This window comes from Marmota monax, unplaced genomic scaffold (genome assembly GCF_021218885.2).
Source record: "Marmota monax isolate L192 unplaced genomic scaffold, Marmota_monax_Labrador192_F-V1.1 WCK01_AAM20220418_F8-fsc00005, whole genome shotgun sequence".
NCBI lineage: Eukaryota > Metazoa > Chordata > Mammalia > Rodentia > Sciuridae > Marmota > Marmota monax.
In genome coordinates this window covers 14,449,810-14,470,544 of record NW_026692254.1, presented here as the reverse complement: position 1 = coordinate 14,470,544, position 20,735 = coordinate 14,449,810, and the positions used below count along the sequence as shown (strand labels likewise).

Below are 20,735 nucleotides of genomic sequence, written 5' to 3'. Positions count from 1 at the left end.
GACAGATCTTCCAAACAAAAGTTGAATAAGGAAACTATAGAACTCAATAACACAATTAATAACCTAGACTTAATTGACATATATAGAATATACCACCCAACATCAAGCAGTTACACTTTTTTCTCAGCAGCACATGGATCCTTCTCAAAAATAGATCATATATTATGTCACAGGGCAACTCTTAGACAATATAAAGGAGTAGAGATAATACCATGCATCTTATCTGATCATAATGGAATGGAACTGAAAATCAACGATAAAAGAAGGAAGGAAAAAGCATACATCACTTGGAGAATGAACAATAGGTTACTGAATGATCAATGGGTTATAGAAGACATCAAGGAGGAAATTAAAAAATTCTTAGAGATTAATGAAAACACAGACACAACATATCGGAATCTATAGGACACATTGAAAGCAGTTCTAAGAGGAAAATTCATTGCTTGGAGTTCATTTCTTAAAAAAAGAAAAAACCAACAAATAAATGATCTCATACTTCATCTCAAAATCCTAGAAAAAGAAGAGCAAAACAACAGCAAAAGAAGTAGAAGGCAAGAAATAATTAAAATCAGAGCTGAAATTAATGAAATCGAAACAAAAGAAACAATTGAAAAAATTGACAAAACTAAAAGTTGGTTCTTTGAAAAAATAAACAAAATCAACAGACCCTTAGCCATGCTAACGAAGAGAAGAAGAGAGAGAACTCAAATTACTAGCATACGGGATGAAAAAGGCAATATCACAACAGACACTTCAGATATACAGAAGATAATCAAAAATTATTTTGAATCCTTATACTCCAATAAATTAGAAGATAGTGAAGGCATCAATAAATTTCTTAAGTCATATGATCTGCCCAGATTGAGTCAGGAGGATATAGACAACCTAAACAGACCAATATCAATTGAGGAAATAGAAGAAACCATAAAAAGACTACCAACTAAGAAAAGCCCAGGACCGGATGGGTATACAGCAGAGTTTTACAAAACCTTTAAAGAGGAACTAATACCAATACTTTTCAAGCTACTTCAGGAAATAGAAAAAGAGGGAGAACTTCCAAATTCATTCTACGAGGCCAACATCACCCTGATACCTAAACCAGACAAAGACACTTCAAAGAAAGAAAACTACAGACCAATATCTCTAATGAACCTAGATGCAAAAATCCTCAATAAAATTCTGGCGAATAGGATACAAAAACATATCAAAAAAATTGTGCACCATGATCAAGTAGGATTCATTCCTGGGATGCAAGGCTGGTTCAATATACGGAAATCAATAAATGTTATTCACCACATCAATAGACTTAAAAATAAGAACCATATGATCATCTCGATAGATGCGGAAAAAGCATTCGACAAATACAGCATCCCTTTATGTTCAAAACTCTAGAAAAACTAGGGATAACAGGAACATACCTCAATATTGTAAAAGCAATCTATGCTAAGCCTCAGGCTAGCATCATTCTGAATGGAGAAAAATTGAAGGCATTCCCTCTAAAATCTGGAACAAGACAGGGATGCCCTCTCTCACCACTTCTGTTCAACATAGTTCTCGAAACACTGGCCAGAGCAATTAGACAGACGAAAGAAATTAAAGGCATAAAAATAGGAAAAGAAGAACTTAAATTATCACTATTTGCAGGTGACATGATTCTATACCTAGCAGACCCAAAAGGGTCTACAAAGAAACTATTAGAGCTAATAAATGAATTCAGCAAAGTGGCAGGATGTAAAATCAACACGCATAAATCAAAGGCATTCCTGTATATCTGCTGAGAGCCACGGCCGAGTCTGTATGGCCCCTGGCATTTTGCCAACAGTATTGATTGACAGGCGAGGCATTACTATCCGCCTCTGCCGCAACTTTTGAGTTCTCGCACTATTTTGGAGTTCTCATGGGGATTTCCGGGGATTCCCCGAGAGTTCCCATTGGTTGGGGAAGTGCAGGAGGAGGGATTTCCGGGAGAGATATTTCCGGCTGGGGGTTCCTGGACAAGCCTCCTGGCGCGTTCGGGAGGATTCCCCGGGAGCTGTGTGAAGTGTTTTCCTGCAGTTTAAAAATAAAGTTTGTTCCTGCTTCAGTGGCTCGTGATTTGTGCCCAGCCAGACTGCGGCATTTGGCGGCCCGTTCGGGGAACGTCTGAAGCTTCGGGGTAAGTGAAATTGCTTGCCCCTAAGGGAAGGCGAGAGAATGGGCGACCATTTTAAAAAACAATGTGTTCTTGTTTTGATTTGTTTTGTGTTTGTTTCAAGCTGCCTATCCCTAGAATTTTCTCAGGCAGATTGGGAAAAATGGTTGGCTCAAGGTTTGAAGTTGTTCACCCCTGAGGAAGAGATAGAAATAGACCACAAATGCACATGTCAAGAAAATAGGAAAATTGATACAACGATTTTTTGTTCCGTTTTTGTTTCATCCTGTTTCGGTTTTGTTTTGTGTTATCTTACTGGGTTGCGTTATCTTTATAACAGATTAGAAATTAGTAAAAAACAAACTGAAAGAGTGTTAAGTAAATTGTTAGAGGTTCAGACCATGGAGAAAGACATTTTAGATCAAGCAAAAGAGAAGGTCTCTCAAGCTAGTCAGACAGAGGAAGAAAATTTAAAGGAAGAAAGCTTAGAGGAGAAACAGCTATTAGGGAAAAAGCTACAACAGGAGGCTGCTACTAACACCGTTCTATCACCAGAGGGCGTAATTCAACCAACAGCTCCCCGTATGGAGATAGCTGAGTGGCCCTCAAACCCCGTAGTTGATAGATGGGATCCTGAGACAGGACCTCAAAGATTAGCATGCCCTGTACTTGAGCAGGCAGGAGGGCAGCGAATTCACCGTGCTTTAGATTTCAAAACAGTGAAGCAGTTAAAGGAGGCTGTAACAACCTATGGTCCTCAAGCACCGTTCACTGTAAGCATGGTCGAATCCATTACCAACTTGGACATGACGCCAGCAGATTGGGCTAGTATGTGTAAATCTGTGCTAAATGGAGGACAATATTTGTTATGGAAGGTTGCCAATGAGGAATTTTGCAGGGAGACAGCTAGACGAAATGCAGCAGCCGGTTACCCTCAAAGAAATCTAGATATGTTGTTAGGAAAAGGGCCTTATGAGGGTCAACGGCAACAAATTGAATATGATCCTGGCGTATACGCACAAATTGCTGTAGATGCGGTTAGGGCATGGAAAACTTTACAGGGGCATGGAGGTTTACAAGGTCAATTATCTAAGGTAATACAAGGAACTAATGAACCTTACGCTGAATTTGTAGATAGGCTTATTCAAGCAGCTTCCAGAATTTTTGGGGATACAGAACAGGCAATGCCATTTATAAAACAACTGGCTTATGACCAAGCAAATCGTTGTTGCAGAGAGGTCATTAGACCATGGAGACATGAAGATTTAAACACATATATTAAATTATGTAGAGACATTAATGAACAAGGGCAAGTCTTAGCAGCAGTACAACAGGCTTTAGATGCCAGGCCAAAAACATGCTATAATTGTGATCAAACAGGACATTTTAAAAGGAGTTGCCCCATAGGAGGAGGGTTTAACAAAGCTAGATATCAAACGAATAGAATACCGGGTATTTGCCCACGATGCCGTAGAGGGAAACATTGGGCTAATGAATGCCGTTCTCAAACCACCATAGAGGGTATTCCGTTATCAAAAAACAGACAAGGACCAAGTGTTTACCCACGATATCGTGGAGAAAGGCATCGAGCTCCATTGCCAAAAAACGGACAGGGGGGCCCAATGCTCCGGGGCCCACGACCACAAATGTACGGGGCACTGGAGGAACCCAGAAACACCATGGAGGAACCCAGCAACACCATCAGGGTAGTGCCCAGGACACATTATCCATCAGATCTCTCATCAGACGAACCAGAGGAAGCGCAGGGTTGGACATCTGCGCCTCCGCCAGAGCAGTACTAACTCCAGAGATGGGAGTTCAAATCATTCCCACAGGAGTAAAAGGACCTCTTCCCCAAGGAACAGTAGGCTTATTGTTAGGACGCAGTTCTTCTACGCTAAAAGGACTTATGATATGTCCCGGGGTAATTGATCCCGATTATGAAGGTGAAATAAAAATTATAGCTAGCTCTCCAAAGGGTATATCAGTAATTTCACCAGGAGATAGAATAGCACAGTTATTAATAATACCCAGCCTACATGATAAATTTTCCAGTAGTACTATAGAAAGAGGTTCCAGGGGATTAGGCTCCACAGGTGTAGATTGGGCTATGCTGTCTTTAAATTTAGATTCTCGTCCCATGCTAAAACTAAATATTCAAGGACATGAATTTAATGGACTACTGGATACAGGTGCAGACCTTAGCATCATATCTCGTCAAGAATGGCCAAAACATTGGCCGTTACAACAAGCCACTCAAACGCTTCGAGGCCTAGGAGTGGCGACTAATCCCCATAGAAGTGCAATGGTATTAGATTGGAAGGATCCTGAAGGATGTGAAGGAACTATACAGCCATATGTATTGGATCATCTTCCTATAAATTTATGGGGACGAGATGTCCTAGATCAATTAGGTTTGACATTAACAAATAACATCAATCCAAATGCGCCCACTATTAGGGCTAGACAAGGTTTCAGGAAAGAAAAAAGATTAGGAGAACAAGGCATAGCAGCACCAATTCAGATAGATCAGGGAATAAATAGACATGGACTGGGTTTTCAGAAGGGGTCACTGAGGCAATAAAAATTACTTGGAAATCAGATAGACCAGTATGGGTTCCTCAGTGGCCCCTGACTAAAGAAAAGATACAAGCAGCCCATGACCTGGTCAAACAACAATTAGCGGAGGGACATATACAACCTTCCGTATCTCCTTACAATACTCCCATTTTTGTCATTAAAAAGAAATCTGGTAAATGGAGATTATTGCAAGATTTAAGAGCCATTAATAATGAGATGGTTATTATGGGACCTGCTCAATCAGGGATTCCTCAATTGTCTGCTTTGCCAAAAACCTGGTACGTTTTAGCTATAGATATTAAAGATTGTTTTTTTTCAATTCCAATTCATCCTGAGGATAGTCCACATTTTGCATTTACTATCCCTGCACTGAATCATGAAGGTCCTGATCAGAGATATGAATGGAAAGTACTCCCTCAAGGGATGGCTAACAGCCCAACTATGTGTCAAATTTATGTTAACAAAGCAATCCAGCCACTTAGAAATCAAAATCCTAAACTACAAATATTTCACTATATGGATGATGTATTGTTAGCACACAAAGATAAAAACACATTGCTAGAATGTTATGCCACACTTACAAATTTATTAAAAAATTATAATCTAGAGATAGCAATAGATAAAGTACAATTAAATTTTCCAATTAATTATTTAGGAGTTCTATTATCCTCAACCATGGTCCGTCCACCAAAAATTCAAATACGAGTAGATCAACTCAAATCACTTAACGACTTTCAAAAGTTATTAGGAGACATAAATTGGATAAGGCCTTATCTAGGCATACCAACAGGAGAGTTGGGACCTTTATTTGATATCCTAAAAGGTCCATCAGATCCAAATTCACCCCGCATGTTAACGCCTGAAGCAAGAAAGGCATTAAAAATTATTGAAACATATATGGAAAATATGCATTTGGATAGAATTGATATAACTTTGCCTTTATTATTTATTGTAATACCAACAAAAAATATTCCTACAGGAGTATTTTGGCAAGAAGGTCCATTATTGTGGATACATTTATCTTATTCTCCTAACACTATTCTTACTAGGTATCCTGAGGCTGTAGGACAATTAATACTCAAAGGAATAAAAGCAGCAAAGGGAGTGTTTGGAATTTCTCCCAATAAAATTATTACTCCATATACTATGGATCAAATTGATGAGTTAGCTAATGAGTTAAATACTTGGGCAATAATCATGTGTAAATCTAATGTTTCATTTGATAATCACTTACCATCTAATCCTTTGTTGTCTTTTTGGTCTTCGCATCCTGTAGTTTTTCCAAAAATGACAAGAAAAACCCCTATCATGAATGCTCCAAATGTATTCACTGATGGGTCAAATAATGGTACAGCAGCAGTAGTTACCCCTGATCAAACTTTTACATTTTTAGTACCCAAACAATCAGCTCAAAAGGTAGAGCTTAATGCAGTTTTACAAGCTTTTGTGATGTTTAAAGATTCTGTATTTAATTTATTCTCTGATAGTCAGTATGTAGTTAATGCTATAGTATCCCTTGAAGATGCTGGCAGGATTTCCCCTTCCTCTACTGTTTTCTCTTTGTTTTCTGCTATACAAAGTGTAATCTGGGACAGAAAAGATCCATTCTTTATAGGACATATCAGAGCACATACAGGATTGCCTGGAGCCCTTAGTTTGGGCAACGATTTAGCAGATAAAACTACACATGACATACATATTTTCTCTACACTAGAAGAAGCTACACATTTTCATAAAAGGTTCCATGTCAATGCTAATACTTTACAAAAGCGTTTTAAAATAACTAAGGAACAAGCTAGACAAATAATAAAACAATGTCAAAATTGTGTGACCTTTTTACCACAAGTTAATCTTGGAGTCAATCCTAGAGGACTGATACCTAACCATATTTGGCAGATGGACGTCACACACTTGCCACAATTTGGAAAATTAAAATATTTGCATGTTACAGTTGATACTTCTTCCGGATTTTTGATGGGCTCCCTTCATTCCGGAGAAAAAACTAAAGATGTTATAGCTCATTGCTTACAAAATTTTGCCACTGTGGGCGTTCCAAAACAGTTAAAAACAGATAATGGTCCTGGTTATATTTCTACCTCTTTTAAACAATTTTGCTCATCATTTGGCATTACTCATATAACAGGAATTCCATACAATCCACAGGGACAAGGCATAGTTGAAAGAGCTCATCAAACTATTAAAATGTACTTACTAAAGCAAAAAGAGGGAATTGGAAAGGGGTATATGTCACCCAAAGATAAACTTAAAATAACCCTTTTTACTCTAAACTTTTTAAATTTGGATTCCTCAGGGCTTAGTGCTGCGGAAAGGCATATGTGTCCAAAAAATGTACATAAGCCTAAGGTACTTTGGAAGGATATTCTAACAGGACAATGGAAAGGTCCTGACCCAGTGATTGTCTGGAGTCGGGGTTCTGTTTGTGTTTTTCCACAGGGAGAACAGCAGCCGATTTGGATTCCAGAGAGATTAACTAAAACAATTTCTACAGGCCAAAAGGAAGATGATTTGACTCAAATCCATAACAGCTGATATCCAGAACTCCAGTTTGGCTATTCTTACATCTGCGACGGTGATTAACCAGGATGTTTTTTTCAATATTTATTTTATTATTTGCCTTTTCCCACATCATAAAGTTCTATTTTATTTTTGAGCTCATACAGACCTAGGATAATGTTTTTCTGATCAGTTTTATTTTTTGACTGTGGAGTTTTTAAGCATTGCAATGGAGATTTCACCTAGGTAAAGCTACAAGGCCTTTACTATTGTCTTATGTGTTGTATGTTATGTGTGCACACTTCTGTTTTGTGTTGTATGTCTGTATGTGTGTATGTCCATATATCATATATGAGGAGCGCTCATGAATAAATGGATCCAAATTTTTTTTATTCATGTGATTTTAATGGTTTAATTTAGATTGGGTAAACAGCTGTTGAAAATTGTTTTAATATGTGAACAAATAAGGAGGTTAACAGATCTGTTTGTTTACTTTCACCTTTCCTTCTCATTATATTTAATAATTCTGTTCAGGATAATGTAAATTGTTCAAAAAATTGTTTTCTTAGTGCCTGTTGGAATGTTACATAATTTTTTTCTTAGCATCATTGCCAGAATTCCTATCTTCATCCCAGTGCCGGTGAAGACAAAGATAAAACCAAACTACAGCTTCTTCGATAGTTATCACAACAAACTGTAAAAACTGATGCATCAATGAATAATAACTCAACAAGTAATGCTCAATTAAGGAGTTGATTTACTTTGGGAGGAAATGGACATATTGACAGATTCCTCTGCTTTGAATTGCTTGCAGACCTTGCCTGGACTATGTATCATTTGTATGTATTGTGAACTATCTGTTGGTACAGCGAATTGTGGTAGTGCTGGAGTATTTTTGCTGATGGTGTCACCGGTGGTACAATTTTTCAAAGGAGCCCTCAATTGGCTTAGTGTCATGGCATTTTGCATCCTCCTCCCTTCTACTAGTGATGGTCTAAAATTTGGGGGCCAACAGAGGTGAGGCAAAGAACCTCACCCCCCCACTGGTGCAAAGGCCTATCCACAAGTATGGCTGTATGCTGGACCGGTAGTCAGTGACGGGTATGATCCAATTGCAGTGGTACCAACCTAAGACAGGAGGCTGACGCCTAGAGGTCAGTTCATCCGATGACGGGTAAGGACCATATGTTGAATTGGACTGCCTAACAGGCACGGTCCCTAAGCCACATTGCTTGTTGTTTAATTAAACAAAAAGGGGGAGATGCTGAGAGCCACGGCCGAGTCTGTATGGCCCCTGGCATTTTGCCAACAGTATTGATTGACAGGCGAGGCATTACTATCCGCCTCTGCCGCAACTTTTGAGTTCTCGCACTATTTTGGAGTTCTCATGGGGATTTCCGGGGATTCCCCGAGAGTTCCCATTGGTTGGGGAAGTGCAGGAGGAGGGATTTCCGGGAGAGATATTTCCGGCTGGGGGTTCCTGGACAAGCCTCCTGGCGCGTTCGGGAGGATTCCCCGGGAGCTGTGTGAAGTGTTTTCCTGCAGTTTAAAAATAAAGTTTGTTCCTGCTTCAGTGGCTCGTGATTTGTGCCCAGCCAGACTGCGGCATATATCAGCGACAAATCCTCTGAAATGGAAATGAGGACAACCACTCCATTCACAATATCTTCAAAAAAAATAAAATACTTGGGAATCAACCTAACAAAAGAGGTGAAAGACTTATACAATGAAAACTACAGAACCCTAAAGAGAGAAATAGAAGAAGATCTTAGAAGATGGAAAAATATACCCTGTTCATGGATAGGCAGAACTAACATCATCAAAATGGCGATAGTACCAAAAGTTCTCTATAGGTTTAATGCAATGCCAATCAAAATCCCAACGGCATTTCTTGTAGAAATAGAGAAAGCAATCATGAAATTCATACGGAAAAATAAACGACCCAGAATAGCAAAAATAATGCTAAGCAGGAAGTGTGAATCAGGTGGTATAGCGATACCAGACTTCAAACTATACTACAGAGCAATAGTAACAAAAACAGCATGGTACCGGTACCAAAACAGGCGGGTGGACCAATGGTACAGAATAGAGGACACAGAAACCAATCCACAAAACTACAACTATCTTATATTTGATAAAGGGGCTAAAAGCATGCAATGCAGGAAGGATAGCATCTTCAACAAATGGTGCTGGGAAAACTGGAAATCCATATGCAACAAAATGAAACTGAATCCCTTTCTCTCGCCATGCACAAAAGTGAATTCAAAATGGATCAAGGAGCTTGATATCAAATCAGAGACACAGCGTCTGATAGAAGAAAAAGTTGGCTACGATCTACATTCGGTGGGGTCGGGCTCCAAATTCCTCAATAGGACACCCATAGCACAAAAGTTAATAACTAGAATCAACAAATGGGACTTACTCAAACTAAAAAGTTTTTTCTCAGCAAAAGAAACAATAAGAGAGGTAAATAGAGAGCCTACATCCTGGGAACAAATCTTTACTCCTCACACTTCAGATAGAGCCCTAATATCCAGAGTATACAAAGAACTCAAAAAATTAGACAATAAGAGAACAAACAACCCAATCAACAAATGGGCCAAGGACCTGAACAGACACTTCTCAGAGGAGGACATACAATCAATCAACAAGTACATGAAAAAATGCTCACCATCTCTAGCTGTCAGAGAAATGCAAATCAAAACCACCCTAAGATACCATCTCACTCCAGTTAGATTGGCAGCCATTATGAAGTCAAACAACAACAAGTGCTGGCGAGGATGTGGGGAAAAGGGTACACTTGTACATTGCTGGTGCGACTGCAAATTGGTGCAGCCAATTTGGAAAGCAGTATGGAGATTTCTTGGAAAGCTGGGAATGGAACCACCATTTGACCCAGCTATTCCCCTTCTCAGTCTATTCCCTAAAGACCTAAAAAGAGCATGCTACAGGGACACTGCTACATCGATGTTCATAGCAGCACAATTCACAATAGCAAGACTGTGGAACCAACCTAGATGCCCTTCAATAGATGAATGGATAAAAAAAAATGTGGCATTTATACACAATGGAGTATTACTCTGCATTAAAAAATGACAAAATCATAGAATTTACAGGGAAATGGATGGCATTAGAGCAGATTATGCTAAGTGAAGCTAGCCAATCCCTAAAAAACAAATGCCAAATGTCTTCTTTGATATAAGGAGAGTAACTAAGAACAGAGTAGGGTCGAAGAGCATGAGAAGAAGATTAACATTAAACAGGGATGAGAGGTGGGAGGGAAAGGGAGAGAGAAGGGAAATTGCATGGAAATGGAAGGAGACCCTCAGAGTTATACAAAAGTACATACAAGAGGAAGTGAGGGGAAAGGGAAAAATAATACAAGGGGGACAAATGAATGTCAGTAGAGGGGGCAGAGAGAGAAGAGGGGAGGGGAGGGGAGGGGAGGGGGGATAGTAGAGGATAGGAAAGGCAGCAGAACACAACAGACACTAGTATGGCAATATGTAAATCAATGGATGTGTAACTGATGTGATTCTGCAATCTGTATATGGGGTAAAAATGGGAGCTCATAACCCACTTGAATCAAAGTGTGAAATATGATATATCAAGAACTATGTAATGTTTTGAACAGCCAACAATAAAAAATTAAAAAAAAATAAAAATAAAACTGCAGGCCCTGCAGTCAGATTGCCTGGACTCAAATTCTGAATTTTTCTCTTCACAAGCAGTACAACCCTAGACAAGTTATGTGACCCTGTTTTAGGGAAGAGAAAATTGGGTTAGAACACACTTTAAATAGGTTTTCTCCATATAACAAAATCAAAAGATATCCTTTAAAACCTCATCTACCTCTAAGAAATTCTTTACTACCAGGACTTAACTGAATCAATTTTCAATAACTTATCTCCTGAACTTAATACTGACTTCTGCCTTCCTGTTAAGACCACGTAAAAGTTCTATCAATCTATAATAACTGTTACAAAATGACTAAGATTGCCTGGTGATCATTTAGCTGTCAGTCTATTAGGGAGTTTTATAGACCAACGATTACAAAAGAAAGGCTGAGCCCATGGTACATTTCTAAAGCAACTATTAAAGGGTGTGAAGATGCTTCTTGGGGATGTGTTTTTTCTATGGAAGTGAGGGGCTTATGTCTTTAAAGCTAAACAAAACCATACAAGTCTAAATCAATAGAGGGAGCATCAAATTTCATAATAAATAGTCAAACACAGTGATGCTAGCCTATGGAAAGCTGAGGCTTGAAAAGAATCAGTTCAGGAATTCAAGATCAACTTGGACAACACAGCAAGACTATTAAGGGGAAAAAACATGATAAATAAAAACCTCTACAACACAGGCTCCATAGCTTACAATTCCAAACAAATAGCAATTAGCTTCTGTGGGGGGAAAAGGGAGCAATGCTGACCACAGCCCTCTGTGGTCCACTGGTCTTCAGGCTAGTACCCAAAGTTCTATTATTCTCAAGCACTGTTCCACACACCAGTCATCAGCAGATAAAAAAAAGTTTCCCTTCATTACTGTAGCACACCTCCCACACTAGCCACCCATGCCCAAGGTTTCTCTCTTTAAAGAAGATAATGTTCACTTTGAAAAAATCCTCCCATATTACCACCTTCCAAGCTAACCAAACGTTAAGTGTTCAAACATTTCAAGCTCAAACTAAGCAAATGGAAATCAAAGGTATGGTTTTCCTTCTATCTTACTGGCCTCCCCTGTCTCCTTTGTGGGTCCCCCTCATGTCTGACCTCTAAACCCTGAAAGCCCCAGCTGGACCTCAGGATTTCCTCCCCTAGACTTCCCTAAATCCCTACATGATATCATGTGTCTCTGGCCCTAAATAACATCTCTATGGTGATGACTCACAAGTATCTGTAGCCTGAATTTCCCATCTTCCTCTTCCAGAGGAATTCCACTCCTCCAACTGCTTGGGCAACTTTTCTCTGTCCCCATGTCCTATCAGCTCTACCTACAAAATTCATCCACTGACTAATCACTTCTCACCACTCAGCTGCTAAACAATCTTCCTGCACACATACCAACCAGAGGAGCAGGGGACTAGTTTGCAAATGTTAAATCCCTGCATGCCCCTGAACCCAAGGCTTTCCCCCCACTCCTCCACCCCTTAGCCTAATACCCAATACCCTCATCATGGAGAGGTCTCATAAGATCCAGTTCCTAACTCAAAAGATTCACCCACCTCCTGGTCCTGATCATGAACATCACATTCCCTCTGCCTGAAATGATACTTCCCAGATTAAAAAAAAAAAAAAAAAAAAAAAAGGTTCACTTCTTACTCTTTCAGCTGGTCTAACAGCCCCATTCCTCCACTACTCTATCCACTTCTAGTGCTTGTACTTCTTCAGAGGATTGAGTGACACTTGCTGTTATGTATGTCTCTGTCTCCTCATTTTGTCTCCACATATAAGCAGATGCATATTGAGAGCAGGAGTTTTGCTGGGCTCACTCCTGCAACCCCCCATGTCCAGAGCAGACCTGTCACACAGCAGGCACAGTTTGTTTTTAACACATTAACCATTAAAAAGAAATCTACATTTGCATTACCTGGAATATTTTGACAACCACACTCATCTTGCTCTAATAAACAATAAGAATTCTAAATTATTACAGTATTCATTTATAAACACCTAAAAAGTCAACAGGTATACCTCTGATATTAAAGGAAATAGAACTTTATTCATCTTGCTGCCTTTAATAAACCACACTACAAATAAAACAAAGTCTTATGTTTTTAAAATCAGGGTTCACGTTGCAGGAAAATACAGACATGAAACAAACATGAAAGAGAAAGTAGTAACTATAATATTTTTCTATGAGAGGAAGATTCTAAAAAAGAAAGAAAGAAAAAGCTTTGAAAATAAGTTCCAGAGATCAAAGAAAATAACTCTATACTGATTTCTTTACCCCCACAAGGGTTCAGTGAGAAGAAGTAAAACACTACAGCTTGATGATGTCAATAAGAGGGTTACCATTAAATTGTTGAGTGGATGTTGAAGGATTCTTGCTAGCCAAGGAACAATTTTGCTGTAATAGTACCATGACAAAATTTTTATAGTAATACCACACAGTACATTATAAGCTTGCTCAAATGATAAGCTCTTTTATTAGGGTTAGAAGTCTGCAGCCCTCTCAAACAAAGACCTTTCTGTTTTAGATTTCCTAGAAGTCAATAAGCTACAAATCACATCCTGTACAATATCCACTCTAGTCACAGAGGATCCAGTCTTCTATTGCTTTGCAGTTTCCCATGGCACAGGGCAGCCCAAAGGATACAGAGGCAGGCAGAGCAACATCCCTTTTGTGTTCAAATAGATGTCTCTGGGTTCTTCTTTTTAATCTTGAAATCACTTAGATTATAAAAGTTGTAAACACAGTGAAGAAATTCCCCCTCCCTGTTTCACCCAGCTTTACTCTTAACACCTTATTTAACTATGGCACACATATCAAATGAAAAAATTAATATTCATATAACACTATTCCCTGAAGATTTTATTTACACTTCACCAGCTTTCCCACTCATGTCTCTTTTCTCTTTCAATCCAGGGCCCCAGGCTACACTGAGTCATCATGTCTCCACTTAATGAAAGCTTCTCAGTCTTTCCTTGCTTTTCATGACCTTGGCACTCTGGAAAAACAATGGTCACACCTTATAGGAAGTCCTACACCTTGGATCTGATGCACATTTCCTCCTGACTAGGCAAGGGTTACGTTTTCAGGGAAGACTATAAGGAAGTGAAGTGTCCTCACTTTATCATACTGGTGAGTACACGACTTGAACATGACTTACGAGGTTAAGGTAGGTAAGCCACTAAGTGAGCCAAGAAGTGAGCCACTAAGACAAGCCTACAGGTTAAGAGGAGGGAAATTAAGTTCTATATTCCAGGAGGGAAAATTATCAAAGAATTTGTGATGTTTATAAGCCACCATAGTAATTAATTCTTTGTAATTACTTTTTTAAAAAACTAATTAGTTTGTTAGAAAAACCTTAAGTTATAGTTCATATAAACCCTCAAATGTTGTCTTAAGAATGATTTATAGTCAGTGTACATAAACAGACATTTGCAAAATCATCAACTGCAGAAACAAAAAAAAGATATTTTAAAATATCATTTAGTTTTAGCTTTAAAGTGTCAGTTTAATCTCTAGTCAAAATGTCTTTGTTTCCATCATCTCTGATTTCTTCCCTTGTTCTTACTTGAGGTTTATTGCTGGCCTCTCATCCACACAACCCACTGCTGTTAATATGGCTGGAAGAATAGGGAGAAAGGGGTAGTGGTGTGTGTGAAAGGGTACCATTGTGATTTTGTCTATAATAGTCCAAAAATCCAAATGCCTTTAAATAGGGTGACCCAGGCTATCAAAGTTTCTCCACACTGTCCCCTTAACTCATCCTCCCCTGCTCTATCACCCAGCCCTTCCTTGCTTTCCTGTGTTTGAGCAGAAGACAACTAAAAAGTTTAAAAAGAAAAGCTAGGCAATGAGATGTCCAAATGGGACTTTGAAAAGCTTCACTGAAAATATTGGGAATGTGGAAGGCCACACTCATAAGTGGGGTTGGGTACATGGTTAGGAAAGACCTGAGAAAGTCCTAAATTCTCATCTCTGGCTGACCTTGAGGCTCTGCATAAGAAGGAAGTAAAGACTAAGGCAGAGTTGTCAACTGCCTGCCCCTTAAGGGCAAGCGCCAAGAGGTATGCAGAGCTCTCTGGAAAAAAAAAAAGACTGGGAGAGGGGCTGGGGTTGTGGCTCAGTGATAGAGCGCTTGCCTAGCATGCCTGTAAGGAACTGGGTTCCATTCTCGGCACCACATATAAATAAATGAATAAAATAAAGGTCCATTAACATTAAAAAAAAAAACTGGGAGGCTTATCAGTTCAAGGAAACTAAGAAAATCTCTGCCAAAACATTAGTTGAACACTAAGCAAATTGAACAGAGACTTCAGTGGCACACAGAAAAGAATAAAGACTTTATGGAACTAGTTCTAAAAAGTCACTAAACAGATAGCAAAAATGTGACAGAGACGGAAGAGCAAAAATGTGACAGAGACGGAAGAGAACCTGATTTACAAAGTCATAACAATTAAATGATAATAAATGCTCAGTTTCCAACAAAAATTATGAGATATGGGAAGAAGTAAAAAAACATAAGGGATAAAAATTATTACTTTTTAAAAGATCCAATCAGAAATTCTGGAATTGAAAAGTACAACATCTTGCTGGGCGCAATGGCACATACCTGCAATCCCAGCAGCTTGGGAGGCCCAGGCAGGAAGACTGCAAGTTCAAAGACAGCCTCAAACTTGACTGAGACCCTAAGCTAAGCCCTAAGCAACTCAGTGAGACCCTTTCTCTAAATTAAAACACAAAAAAGGACTGGGAATGTGGCTCAGTGGTCAAGTGCTCCTGAGTTCAATCCCCGGTACCAAAAAAAGAGAGAAAAGTACAATATCTGAAATTCAAATAGGCAGAAGAGCGAATCAGTGAACCTCAAGGCAGGTCAACTGATATTATCCAGTCTGGAGACTGGAAAAAAAAAATTGAACAAAGAAAAATGAATCAGCATATGCATGATGGAAATCTGGGGGGGGGGGGGCAGTGCAGCAGAAAAAAAATACTTGGAAGAAATATTGGCTGAGAAATTCCCAAAATTAATGAAAAGCAATCCACATACATAAGCTCAAAAAATTCCAAGAATGATAGAGAGATCCACACCTAGGCACATCATAATCAAACTGGAGAACCAAAGAGAAAATCTTGAAAGCAGCAAGAAAAGCAACTCATCACATAAAGGGATCATCATCAGTAAGATTAACAACTGATTTCTTATAGATATCATGGATGGCGGAAAGCCTCCATTCAAAGTGCTAAAAAAACATTGCCAACCAAAAAAGTCTGCATCTAACAAAATTATCCTTCAAAAGTGAATCTGAAATTAGGACATCCCCAGATAAAAACAGAATTCATTATTAGCAAAACCTACCTTAAGAGAAAAAGTAAAGGAACTCTTTCAGGCTTAATGAAAGGACACTATACAACAACTTGAATCAATATGAATAAAGAACCCAATAATGGTAACTACATAGGTAAATAGAAAAGACAGCATAAATGTATTTTTCTAATCTGGTTTTAAAAACCACTGCGTAAAGCAATTACTATAAATCTGTGTTGACGGGCAAACAAAGTATGGAGATATGATTTGTATGACAACAACAGCACAAAGGTGACTCAGGTGATGGATCTGTCCAGGAGCAAAAATTTTTGTTTACTGTTGTTATTAAGTTGATTTTAATCTTAACTAAGTTACTAAGATATTAATTGTAACCCTCAGGGAAACTACTAAGAAAATAGCTTTTTAACAAAATATAGAAATAGAAATGACAAGAGAATTAAAATGCTACACTAGAAAATATGTTGAACATAAAAGTACTGAAAAAGAGCAGAACTTCAAAAAAATACAGAAAACAAATAGCAAAATGGCAGACATAAGTCCTGCCTTCTCAGTGATGACATTAAATGAAAGTGAATTAAACACTCCATTTACAAGGCAGAGCTGGCAGAATGGACTTAAAAATTATTCAATTATATGCTATCTACAAGAAATACACTTAAGAGTGAAAGATACACTTTAAAAGTAAAAAGGCAGAAAAAGAACTGCCAATCAAGTGAAATGGTTATGTTAATATCAGACAAAATAAACTTTGGACAAAAACTGTAATCAGAGACAAAAAAGGAATTTTACAATAATAAAGGGACCAATTCATCAGGAAATACAGTACATACAAACATTCCTAAGTATATTTAGGTACTGTTTTTATATACCTAAAAACAAATCCCCAAAATGAAGAAAAAATTGACATAACAGAAAGGAAAAAGAAAATTCAACAATATTGCAAACTTCAATACTCTACTTTCAATAGTGACTAGAATATCAGAAAAAAAAATAAACAAGGAAACAGAAAACTTGATCAACATAAAGCTACTAAACCTAACAATCATCTACGGAACATTCCACGCAACAGCAGCATTCCTCTCAAGTATACATGGAACATTCTCCAGGAAAGAACATATGTTACGCATAAAAACATTACAATTATTTTAAAATAATTGAAATCATACAAAGTACATTTGCCAATCACAATGGAATGAAACTAGAATTCCACAGCACAATGACTGGTCGTAGACTGCTGTGTTGCTCACTTTCTCTAATTTTTCAGTTTCCCCTCATGCCTTTCCTGCTCACTGCTGATAGGCTTGGTACAGTAGTTCCCTTTTAGGGGTGATAATTTGCCACTTCTAATCTAGTAGAGGCTGAATAGCTGAACTTCGAAACCTCCAGAACAAAAGAATAAGGCTCAGTGTAAGCATGAGAAGTATCGTAAAGCATTAGTGTGTGGTCTGTGATACATCTACTCTGGCCACAGGGTGGGAGCTGCCGGGTTCTCTGGTAGGTGAGATGGTTGGGCAGCCTAAATGAGGAGGAAGCCAACATGAATCATCTCCATGACAACCACCAATTAGGAGATATTATTTCTTCTATTAGTAAAGAATAAAAAAAAAAAAAACCCCAGGTTTCTGATGTTACAATGTTCAATATGCCTTTATAAATCAGCCAAATAAAGATCTTTTCTTCTTTATATATTTTGCTGTAAACTTTGGTTTCCACAGATAATGTGCCTTGCCAAAAAAAGAACATCATCGATCTTGCCTTCCTTATAGTTTCTTTAATTTAAAATCAGTATCATGGGGTCTCATACTTTACTTTTCTTCCTTTTTGTGAACATATATATCTTTGTCTCCTCAAATTTGTATAGAAAGTCTTTGTGGAAGAAAAAGAAAGCCATTCACGTTTCAATCTTTTGCAATTTTCCTATTAGTTCAGCTAACATCGAGCATCACAACTGGTGTACCTTGGCATACAGGTATATTATGAACAAGTTCAGGTGTGCCCAGATTGCCATTGCTCCAGGTCTGGGGTGGTATGGGGTTAGGAGTGGTTGCAGCAGACAGGGGCTGGGGTAAGAAGCCCTTGAAGTCAGTCTCCCAGTGTGTGAGAGTACCATGATGTGAAAAAGGTTGGGAAGTGTTATGCTAAATGACTGATTAGAAAAACTGCTGAAAAGAACTTAAGGGACATTTGTAAAAGATGATGAACCACACAGAAAATGTTCCAAGAAATTTAAGTGAAAAATAGCAAGCTGTAAATAGTATATTAACATGCATTCGTGTAAAAGGGGAAAGATACATAAACTAAATGGTTTGTACATGATGTGATATACCCTGTGACACCTCCTGGTGCCTCTCTGCACACTGAGGAACTGACTCATCTTTGAAACCCAGTGAGAGAGAAGTGGAGAGATTTATCCTTGTAAACTCTTTCCATTTTGAATTCTGAACCATGTGACAGCATTAATCATTAAAATCAATAACTTTTGAAAAAGTATTAAATCCATCTATGCCTATCTCCAAATTTCTTTAGTAATAATTATCTTACCCCAAATGCCTTTTTTTTTTTTTACAAGTCAAAGACTGTATTAAAATAAGTGAAAGATTTGGGTGCTGGTTACCCAACTGTGTTCAGTTTGTGAAAATCCACAGAGCTCTGCACTTAACAATCTATACGTTTTTTCCACAGGAATACGCCAATTAAAAACTAAAACATAAAACCAATAGATTATGTGGGTAAATATTCTTTTTGTTCCCTTTTTAAAAGAACAGAATTAATATTTGCTTAAATAAAACAAGTTAGATTTTCAAATTTTTTGATCATGTTTCTCAGAAAAATCTTGTAAAACTTGAATTAATGATGCCAACTCCCAGTGACAAGGGCAACCAGACCTTGCTATAGATAAACTCCTATACACTTTCCCAGTATTTAACAGTCTCCAGGCCCATATTCTCAACTTTCCCATAAATTCTGTGAGTTTAAAATTATTTCCAAGTAAAGTTTTAAAAGTCATTTATTTATTAATAAATAACTACCAGTAGTAATCAAAATAAGCTTAGAAATAAATTTGGGTTTTGATTTTGATGGTTGTTCCTCATGACTCTTGAGTCACTTAATTATGTAGATATTATCCAAGGCATTATTTCTATTTGTGGAAAAAAAAAAAAATCACACCTTCTGGTTAGGTTTACAATTGAGCAAAATAAGTACCTTCCAAGACCCAAAGCTTAACATAACTGTCTTTACCATAAGACTCTACCTCAAAATTTTCTTATGTAAGCTTTAATGAAGAAACCAGATTTACAGGATGTTTAATGAAAATTCCTTACCAACATGAAAGATTCATCTTGTCTGAATGGTGAACACAATGATAAATTCTAATAATTTACAAGTTCTTAAGGCCTTAACAAAAGAAAGAAAGAAAGAAAAAAATCTAACAAAATGGTAAATATCCCAATGGACATAATTCTTTAAAATGATAATGAAGAACCACATATGTAAGGCAAAATTTTAAACATACAGAAAAATATATAGGGGAAAATCTTTGTGACCTCAGGAAGGGAATAATTCCTTAAACAAGATTATTCCCAAAAAAGGGAGAGTTGGGGGAGAACATCAAGGAAAAGAATGATAAATTAGATTCACAATTTGCCTATAATAAAAATTTCACAATGAAGATAAAAAGACAAGTCATGGTCTGAGAGAAGACACTGTTCAAAATAAAGCACTCCAACAAAACCCTAAGACATATAACATTCCAACAGAAAAGTGGGCCAAAACTACAAACAGGCAACTCATAGGAGAGAAAAAAGAACAGTCAGCACTGCTGGTAACAGAGCCACCTGGCCTAAGACCAGGGAGAGTAAGCCAGCAGTATCTAGTAAAAGCCCTGTCATCATAGGCATTTATGCAAAGCAGCAGAAACACCCTGACTGACTGCCCCACATTCCCAGGGAGATCCTCCCTACTGCAATTGGCTGACCCAACTGCAAGGCAGGGAGAAAGGGAAGCATCCAAGGAGAGAGCTTCCTCACCAACCAGGTCCCCTTTTACTAATGAGGCCATTTGCAGATGTGTCAAGTCTAAAAGGTGGCTCCAGGCGTTCACACAGGATGATCCCAGGCATCCCTGTCTAGGGTGTTGGAAACCTTAAAGTTAGATTACTTTTAAAAAAGAAAACTATCCCACAGTCTTCCAATTCTTGCAGTCCCAGGACACTACTTTACAACTATATCTTGGAACCGGTGCTGTATCAAAGTTCTTGATTTAACTCAAGATACTGGCTCTAATGATATCTATCTACTTAGCAGTATCTAAGATGCAAATATAACTACAGTAAGACATTTTGAAAAACAATTCTCTCTCAGAAGTAGGCACTTCCTCTACAAATCTACCAAGAAGGCTCCCTTCTCAGAGATAAGGGTCAGGAGAAAGTGTCCCAAACTACCCAAAGCATTAAATATTTTAGCACCGATGAAATATTTTAAGGCTGTATCTACTTAATTAAGGATGGAGAAAATGCAG

The 20,735-nt window shown here is 38.0% G+C and overlaps 1 protein-coding gene and 1 long non-coding RNA gene across 2 annotated transcripts in view; one reads left to right on the top strand and one right to left on the bottom strand.

Moving 5' to 3' along the window:
- Positions 1-20,735, bottom strand: part of Chsy1 (chondroitin sulfate synthase 1) — an 84,419-nt gene that overhangs the window by 45,488 nt on the left and 18,196 nt on the right. The gene's annotated exons all lie outside the window — the stretch shown is intronic.
- LOC131423918 (uncharacterized) lies at positions 1,778-7,617 on the top strand. The gene is made up of 2 exons (XR_009226073.1): positions 1,778-2,155; positions 7,166-7,617. It is a non-coding gene; the product is annotated as an uncharacterized LOC131423918 (long non-coding RNA).